Here is a 9727-nt window from a genome sequence, read left to right as displayed (position 1 = left end):
ACACCCTCTTGGAGCAGGTCTCAGTCTCCAAGTGGATTTTTAGTGATGAATATAGCTGAAGCCGTGATCTTAGAGTTAAGTTAAACTCAAATGTTCTCCCTGTTTCCTCATAAATACATTGAGGTTTGGTGGCTTTGAGTTCTAAGTGTGTTGGTTTACCTTAGTTGTGGCTCTTTAAGTGACTAGTCAAATGCTGGAGCCTTACTGCATTCTCAGGTGGAACAGGCACCAAACTACCAGACCACAGGCTTTTGGAGCACTCCTACTTCAGGGATATAAATAAATCTAATTATATAGAGGTTGAAAAACTCCTGAATAAGAATGAAGTCTCAGACTTGTGTGATATTAAGAAATGTCATACATGACATAATTTTTTTTTTGTTACTTATCCACAGAAGTTCTGCAGATGACTGGAATCAGGACTGGTTTTTTGGAGTTAGAATGCCTGTTGAAGCTGGGCCTTGTATCAAGAAAGTTACTGAATTTACTGAAGGTGAAACATAGAGCAGAATCAGCTGTCGGTTCTTCCTTAGTGCCTGTGGCTGCCATGTGGGAGTGCATGCTGGCCACAGGCCTTCATATACAAAGGAATTGCTTGTCAGACAATGGATTTAAACTACTAAGTGCCTAAAAATGTATTAAATGAGTCAGCATCAACAGGTTTTCTTGAATCTGGTCTGTCATGCAGGTATGAAGGGAAAGCGGTTCTCAGGTGTGAAATCATAGTGGTGATCATGAAAAACATCTGCCTTAATGCTGATGAGACTGATGTGTGTGACGAGTTTGCCCAGCGCTGTGCAGAACCAACTCCAATAGACAGGCTGAAGCCTCACAGGAGATGGGTGACATTTGTTGGGAACTGAATGACTACCTCGAATGGCAACCTTAATTGAGCTGTGGTCATTCAAAACCTGAAAGCCAAAAGGGTACTCAAAACAGTGTCTGCTCTGCAGCTTTGGCTTTTTCCTTGGATAACGGGGGGAGAAGAGTTCTGCAGAGAACTCACAGACCTTCTTTTCCTTCGGCCTCAAAGAACCAGAATTAAATTGGTGCTGGTGGTTGTGTAACAGTAGTTCATTCAAGCAGACAGCCTATTATGCATGTAGCTAGAAAACCTTGTGCTGAAGCAGGGTTCTTCAGCACTTTGCACTACTAAGGGGCTCTGTTAGACTATCTTACTTATGCAGTTCTAAGGAAGATTTCTTTTGGGAGCAGGTTGCTGAGATATGTGAGTGAACAGATGTTTCTTACCAGTACCAACGTAGATGAAATGACAGGGTTTACAGCAACAACTCAGAACCTTTTTTTTTCCAAGGAAGCCAAAGAAAAATTGGCTCTTCTGAATGGAAAACTATCAGTGAATCTTGGTGTTCACTCTCTTGCACTTCCTGCAACGTGTGACTTGTTGTTGTTAGACAGACATTCCGTGTGAATAAGTGCCTAAGTGACTTCAGATCAGCAAAACCTAGTGGCATACTTGTCCTTTAGTTCGCTCAGAGTTGAGTAACTTAGACTTTGTAGACATGGCTGTGGCACTCTTAGTGACGTGTTCCTTAGTCCTGACATATTCTGCAGATTTCATAAGGCATGCAGGTGTTTGTGTAGAGCACTTAACCCTTTCAGGGAAATGATCTTTTCAAGTGTAGTGCAGGCAAAAGCAGATCTATCTCTGCTTCACAGTACAAGCAAACAGCTTATTGGCATCTTCCTCACCTTCACTTAGGTGGAGACTGAATTGCTACTTCTGACACCTCCCGTTCTCAAGATTCAGTGGGCAATGCCATGTTCCAACTCTATCTGTTAATTTTAGTGGAAATGATGCAAGCAATGTTGTAAGAGTTTTTCGCAAGGTTGTTGAACTTTTCTAGGCCACCCTGTGGTGAATTCCTTGTTAAACAGTTGGCAAATACCAGTTTCTTTAGAAAGATCAGGCTGGAAACACTCGGTGTCAACTGGCTCTTGTGCGGACTTGGGGGCTTCTAATTCAGAGTTAGACAATTAACCCCAGCCCATCACCTGGGATCTTTTTCTGAAATACTTCTGAAAACAGGCAGCCAATTCTCCTCTGCAGCTTCTAATAGCAGATTATTCAAATTCAAGGTCGAGGATTGAGGGTAACTTGCTCCTTCTTGACTATGAAATGGGTGAAGAATCTTTTGGCACCAGAGATCTACTGTCCTTGCTGCCTGGCTTGTGGTAATCAGCTACTAAATAACTTGCTGAGACTTTGTAGCAGAAGAAATACCAGATAGTTTGTTTCACTAAAAAGTAAACCACCACTGCCCTCAAGACTAGTAGGTATTCCTGTTTTCTTGGGCCACAGTACTACCAGCATTCCTGCAGGGGCAGCAGCACATACTGAAGCAAAGTTCTTTTTCTCTCTTCCTTTCCATAAATACATGCCAAGATAAGAGGTGTCCTCTCAGTGAGCCAGATGTTTCATTATAAAAATTCTCTGATGAGGCCAGCACACCTTCTTTCTCTCCTCTGACTTCTGCTTTCAGGAAACTGGGTTTTCTTTAGTCTCTCAGTTGTTTGCCTGAGTGTGCCTTCCATCAGGCCGCACTCCTTCTATTGGTGTATGTACTTCAGTACTTGTTCTGTGACCTTTCCCTGAGAACAGCTTTCCTGAGAGCTGTGACAGTGTCAGGAAGGGGTAGGCCAGATCAAAGCTGTTGGAGCATGCCTTTGTACTGTCCCCAGCACAAACTGACCTTAAGGCATCATGTGAGATTCCAGCTCAAAGCTGGTCACAGCAATCTTTTGGTTCTTCACCCTTCCCTGAAGTTCACTCATTCTTGTGCATTTTCTGTCAAAAATGCTGGTGAAAATATTTGCTGAAACTTCAGAGAAGTTTGTAACACAACTCCTGTAGTACACCTGTGCTAACGGGGGTAATAAAACCAGCTCAGCTGTAGCAGTGCAGAGATCCAGGCATCCAGCTGGATTTACTGGAGCACAAAGTGAACACTCAGGAGATCTTGGAAAGCTGGTCTGGATACAGCTATACCTGTGCTCCAGAATGGCTTGGGCTTTCCTGCTCCCAAAGGTCCTGTCACACCTTGATATTAATCTTAAAGCAGTTTAATCCTTTCTTCACAGAAACACTAGTATTTCTCAATACCCGTTAACCTGTTTTGCAGTTTCAACAACAAAAATAAAAGGCTGAAAGAGTCATTGTGTATTCTTTCAGCCCCCAGCAGCAGTATGAGACCTTTTTTCCCCTTTCAGGCACTTGCTCTTGAAGTTGTGCAGCTCTTAACCGACAGAGGTACGCTCCAGGCAGGACTTCTCTCTGAAAATTTAAATCTGTCAGTAAATCTACCTAGCAGGATTAAAGCTTTAATTTCCCTTACCCCTTAGTTATTTCAATCAAGTCATTACTGCCTTTAATATAGTTTAGAGGAAATCTGAGGTGTTCTTGGGGCATAGGGGCTGTAACAGGAGACAGCAGCTAGCACACGGACAGCTCGGTGGCCTCTCTTGGCACCTACTTGCAAAGTGACTACAGGCTTTAAAATTTTCTTTCAAAATAACAATTTTCTAATTCACATGAGGTCAAAGCTTATGCTGGGCTTCCTGTATTGTATTTAAGATGAGAATAGAAGAAAATAGCTTAATATTAAAGTAATAAATCTTAATGGAAAGCAGAAGGTATTTTGTTACCAGTGAGTAACGTGTCAGGAAAGCAGAGTACCAGGGTGTAGCACAGCCAGTTCACATATTCAGCTTCCTAGAAAAATGTTTTCATTTTCAAAAGCTGTGAAGAGAAAGTCACACTCTGGTTTTGTGGCTGATACAAGGAGCATTTTGAAGTAAGTATTTAACAAAGAAACTATATTGATAGCAAATAATCAGATTTCAATATGAACATCTGAAAGTACTGTAATGACAGTACAGCTTCCTGCATAAACACAACGGAAGTTTTGAATACTTTACAAACTCTTATTAGCTAGAAATAGCCCCTGTCCTTGTTTAAGCTGCTATATAAAGAAGAGTGGAAAAATGTCTTGTAACATTTTCAAATTAATAATCACATGTGTACTAAAGGAGTAAATACCCTTCAAATGGAAGGAGAAACGTGTTGGGTAGTTGAGGTAGTATTCTGAGTGCTCCTCAGACTTTTGAATTACACATGTATTTCTTAAAATTATGGTCAACTTTGTAATCTGGCTGTGGATACTTCTTGTCCTGATCTGGGTTTGCACTTACCCAGATGTTCACAAGCTTCTGGAAAACAAGAACATAAAAATGAATTTTGATGTAACTTAATCTGGGGAAAACAAACAAAAAATGACCAAGAAGCTGTGTAATTCCCTTCTCCACCTAACTTTCTACAAAAAACCTGCACAGATGTTGTTTCTGTTACAGACAACATGGAGCCTTGCAGCAATGATTACACAACAGTTGAAATGTCATTTCCTTCTGAAATATAACTGTTGCTGGCATGGAATAATTAAAGCATCTAGCAGCACGTGTTATTATGTGACAGACCACAAGAACATATGAGTAGATGTTTAAAAGTGATATGGGATATATATCTGTATACTTATATTTGGAGAATGTCTTTTAAATGCTATATTGTCCATTGATTTTCAGTGTACGATGTATTTTCCTTATGGTGTCTTTGGATCCATATCAGCACTTAGTACACAGATGTGGATATGGAGCTTTAGGTATGTTGGGTTTTATTTCTGATTTGGTTTTGCTGAAATGTTGTAGTTGTGATTCTCCCCACTAACTATGAAGGCTTCTGCATTTACACATGTTCAGTTCGTAAATGTTGTGCGCTGGATGCCAAATTATTTTGCCAGACAATGGCAGGAATTACTGACTCGCAATTTGATGATGCCATAGGGTTTGAATGCAACCTGTAATTTAAAATGTATTTTTACCTATTAAGAAAGATAAACTATTTCTAAACCAAAAAGTTCTCACGGTATCTTTTTCTGGGGGACTCTTCAGTGTCAGGCTGCAGTTTCTGCTAAGCTGCTTTGCTAGTGCAGGTTTGTCAGGAGATGCAGCTGTAAGAAATCGTACAGGTTAGGAAAAGGGGTGTCTAAATAATCATTAACCTTAGAAAAATGAATGGTGGCATTTATTTAAACCTTGTAGAGCATCTTGATTGCTACAGAGATGCAGGAAGGGAAGCTCGCGCTATGTCAGAAGCTCACTGGACAGATACAAGCTACTGCAAACAGAGTTTTCTCTCAAGAACTATGGCATCTGAAGCAACACAACACTCTGAAGTCTCCATTTCTATGAAAAATCTAAAATTACTAGAAATTATAGACTTCAGAGGTGGCATGCTGGAATTCTTGCTTTCTTAATGCAAAATAAATACACTCCTATCTCTATTTTGACTTAGCTAATGCGTGTGGATTGACTCCAGGTTGTAGTTACCAGAGATCAGCAAAGCCAGTCACAAAGTCTCCAAGAGCCATGGTGCAAAGGTAGAGGCAGGTGATTACTGGCAGATGGGGGGAGTTTTGGGAAGTGGGGTGACAGGCGCATAGAAAGCAAATTAAAGCTGCACATGGGAACTACAGGGATTTAGTTCATGTGCCTTTCATACCCAGACACGGATCTGGAATTCAAGTGCAGTCAGCTGCAGCCAAATGATGTCGGTCGTGTGCAGCTCTGCACACAGGGGCGGGATCTCTTCAAAGGTTTGGCACATACGTGGTTACTGGTTTTACTTGTACGAGGTTCAGCGCGATTGTTTCGTCCCACCCACGTGTTTTGAAATTTGAGATTTCTTTAAATCCCCTTTCTTCGCGGGGTCGGTGACATTGGCTATTAACTCCTTCTCTGAAAACAACTTTACCCTGACGCTTAACGGCTGTGGGACACAGCCAGTCCTGGGCCTCCTCCCCTCCCCTCGCCTTGCTTCTCCCTGCGAGGGCAGAGCAGCTTCCCGGGGCCCGGCAACTCCTGCATCTCTCCCGCTTCGGGCTCTTGCCAGAAAGGCAGGGACGGGAGCGGGCAGCGGGGATGCCCCGTACGTGTCGCTGCGCTACCCACAGAGAAGCGAAGCACCCAGCGCGGAGCGGGCGGCAGGGGAGCCCCTGCCCCGGGGGTGTGCGGTGCCGCTGGGCGCCAGGCCGGGAGCGGGGAGACCCGCCGGCCCCTCGCCGCGCCGCAGGAGCCTCATACGCAGCCAGTTTCCCAGCGGCGGGCGGCGGCCTGGCCCCTGGGGGCTCCGCTACCGCGGGGCCGCGGCCCGGCCGTGCGTGCGACTCCCCGGCGCCCCCCGAACTCGGGGCGCTCTCGCCCGCTGAGCAAACGGGGCTGCCGGTCCCTGGGGCGGGAGACAGACGGGTAGGGAGGGAGCCGGGGCCCAGAGAAGGGCGGCCGGGAGCAGCCCGCTGGACAACACCGGAGCGCGGGGGGAGGGGGTGTCCAGCCGCTCCGCTCTCTCCTCTGGCGCCGCCATCTTGGCGGTGAATGCCGGCCCTAACGGGCGCGGGGCACGCCGGGAGCTGTAGTCCCTCTGCCCCAAAGCGGGCTGCAGCTCTTCCGCGAGGCACGCCGGGACTTGTAGTCCTCGCGGAGGAGGCGGTGCTCCCAGCCGGCCGCCACGCCCATTGGCTGAGAGCGCTGAGCGGGGTGGTGCCCGCGGGGGCTCGACCGCTCTCGATTGGCTCGCGGCCTACCCCGCCTCCCGGCGCGGTGCCGTCACTTCCTCCCCGGCCGGAGCTGGCCCCGCTCATTCTCTTTAGTGTTTGCCCTGTGCCCGCCGCCTCCCTCCGCTGCCGCGGTCGCCCCCCGGCTCCCCCCCCGGGACCCGGCCCATGGACTGAGCCGCCCGCTGGCCCGCACCACCAGCCGGCCCGGGAGCCGCAGCCCAGGCAGCCAGGTGAGGGGGGAGGCGGCCCGGGCTCCCCCCGGCGCCGAGGCAGCGGGGCGGGGGGTGGCGGCGGCGGGGCCTAGCGGGGGCCGCGCCGAGCCGTGCCGGCGGGGCTGTGGGGAGGGGACTGCCCCCGCGGCGGGCGGGCCCGCCCCCCTGCTCCCCCTCCTCTCCCTCCTCTCCCCCCGCCGCGTTCCCGCCCCGCACGGGGCTTTGCCCGGCTCCCGGGGGCGGTGGCGGGCCGGGGGAGCAGCCCCCGGCCCTGTCCCCACCGCTCGGCGGGGGCCCGGCGCGGGGGAGCGACCTGCGCGGGGGGGGTGGGGGTGGGGGGAGCGGGGCAGGTCGCGGCGGGCGAGCCGCGGGGCCACCCCCGCTGAGCCTCGATGGGGCCGCTGGCGGGGGCTGCGTGGGCTCCAGCCCGCCCTCCCTGCCCGAGCGGCCGCGGCGCCCCCGAGCTCACGGGGCGAGCACAGGGGTGGTGGGCGACCCGGCCGGCCCCTGCGAGGGTAGTGACAGCGGCGGGGCTGGGCTCCCTGACCGCCGTGGGACGGTGCTGGCAGCAGCACTGGGCACCCCGAGTGCGCCGGGCAGGTGATGGGGGCGATCCTCCCCTGCCCGTAAATCCCCCTTCCAGCGCGGAGGGTGACAGTGCTGGCTCCGGCCTCCCCCGGAGCGCGGGTCGGTGGCGGCACGGCCGGTTTAGGCTCCCCGAACCCCTTGGAGAAAGCGGCTGCAGCCACCCTGCCTCTCCGGGCTGCCCCGAGTGGGTGACAACAGCCAGAGACTTGTGCGAAGTCTCGGGGGCACGCAATCTCCCGAGGCTGAACCAGACTTGTCTGCCTGTTCTGGGGAAGGTGTAGGTACGGTGACAACAGCAGGAGACGCCCCCAGCCTTCCCCTGGTACAGCTTACAGTGCAAACACCGAGACAGCTGGTATTAGCAGCATTAGCTTGCTTTCTGAACACTGGCATCGTCGCACTTTCTCCTGGTTGCCCGCTGGGTTTGGCAGCCATCACTGCACCCGGCTCACCGTGCTCGTTCCCTGGCTTTTGGTCACGACACTAGTTGGGTTTTTTCAGGAGATGGAACAGCAACAAGTTCCTTTTAAATCTCTCTGCTGCTTCTGCCTTTCCTAGAGGTTACAGGGGGTTCGGTGTGTCTGGGCTGCCCATGCAGGTGATGCTCTGGCTGTGGTGTTGACAGCCATCTTTCTGATTTATTCATCTGCTGGGTGTTGTGGTAATTGCTTTTCTGGCAGGTTTAAGGCAAACCTGGGAGGAACGTAATTTGGAATGTGTGTGTGTGTGTGTATATATATAGCAGTGAAATAAAATATCTGAATGAAGTCCTTTGTCTGCTTTTGGAATAGTATATTTATAAAATCTTCTCTCTTCGAACTGGAACGTGCAAGTTCCTTTGCTCAAACTGGCAGAAAGGTCTCTTTTTAGATACTAGAGAAGATCAAAACTTGAGTTTTAATGATGCAGCTATAGCATCTCTGATTTGTCTATTGATTATATATGCAACAAATTTGTATGCTCAGACTTGCAGAGATATTCATTGGATGTCTGTCACATCCTGATGAAAGTTTAAAGAGCAAATGAGTTGAATTTTTTACTGTATTTTCTATTTTCTGATGTTGAATCACAATCTCACTTCAGAACTCTCCTTAATGGATGTATGCAAGATACAGTCCTTATTATTATTATTTTAAGCAGCCACTCCTCCTTTGTGTCAAAACTTTCATTGCATTTATCATTAATCATTTTTTCACCATCAATACCAGACAGCCAAAGGATTAGGTATTTTGTGGCAAAATTAAAGTATTACTGGGCTTAAGTAAATTTGGGATGCCTTAACTGTGCAAAGTCAGAGCAAAAATGAAAACTGCCTTTCAGGTCCTGCTGAAGAATAGCAGCTTTATTCTGAAGCCATAGGAACTTTAAAAAAAAACCCCACAAAAAGTTATTTAATTGATTCACCCAGGATGCTGGCTGAGGAGCTGAGTATTTTACCTGAGTTCTGTAAGGTGCAACTGGAACAATAGAGGAGATCTGAGCGCTGATACTGTGTTGGCTGTGATCGGTGTCAGTGGGGTTTGTTCACATGTTCCACTGCAGGAAAAAAGGATCATTACATTATGTTGTCCCAGGACTTACTCAGCTAGAAGTAAGCTTCTAAGCATGTATCTTTATTCATGATTTGACTTATCACTTTCTGGTTTGTTATTTTGCATTTTGTTTGGAACAGTCTGGTTTGTGTCTGCATCTGCTAGTTCCTCCTTTTCCTTCAGATTTTACTTTCAAATTTTCACTTTTTATCACCTGTTCTTGTATTAATAATCCATATCTTAGCTCCCAAGCTAATTTGCTTAATACTGAGCATTTCCACCCTTGAAAATTCATCTTGCCAGCACTCAAAAAGTGCATCATCTTTTTCTACAGTACACGTTGCCTTTGAGATGTACCTTGGCTTGCCCAAATATTGCAGAAAAAGATTTATCTAAGGAGAGAAGGTTGTTCAGCTCGTGCTGTACATTTTGCATAACTTGCCTTGAGTCTGCAAGATGTGCAGTCTTTTTGCTTTATCTTGATTGGTAGCGAATGTTTATTTAGACTTTCCCATTGTAAATAGTTAGATGTTGTTCTTAAAACACTTGGAGCAGTCGAAGGCTTTAGAAGTTTGTGCTGTGTGTCACAAAGCTACCACTGATGGGGGCTTCTCAGAGGCGTGTTAGGAAATGAACCTTCTCAACAAACCTCCTAAAATTAGTGAAGATTTGTTCTTCGTGCTCCAAAACATCCAAATGTGGGACAAAAGAGCCTCAGCCACCCTGTGTGAGTTATTTAGAACCCCTTTAAAAAAAGGGAGGGGAG

General features: G+C 47.9%; 1 protein-coding gene across 1 annotated transcript in view; it reads left to right on the top strand.

Annotated features, from left to right (window-relative positions):
- Positions 1-6727: 6727 nt before the first annotated feature.
- Positions 6728-9727, top strand: part of STAU1 (staufen double-stranded RNA binding protein 1) — a 33254-nt gene continuing 30254 nt past the window's right edge. The window contains exon 1 of the mRNA XM_084271651.1: positions 6728-6859. The gene's annotated coding sequence lies outside the window, so the exon portion shown is untranslated. The remainder of the gene's footprint in view (positions 6860-9727) is intronic.

The sequence above is a fragment of the Gallinula chloropus genome, assembly GCF_964237585.1.
Source record: "Gallinula chloropus genome assembly, chromosome: 16".
Taxonomy (NCBI): domain Eukaryota; kingdom Metazoa; phylum Chordata; class Aves; order Gruiformes; family Rallidae; genus Gallinula; species Gallinula chloropus.
The sequence above is the reverse complement of the archived record's forward strand: the minus strand, read 5'-3'. Positions and strand labels throughout refer to the sequence as shown.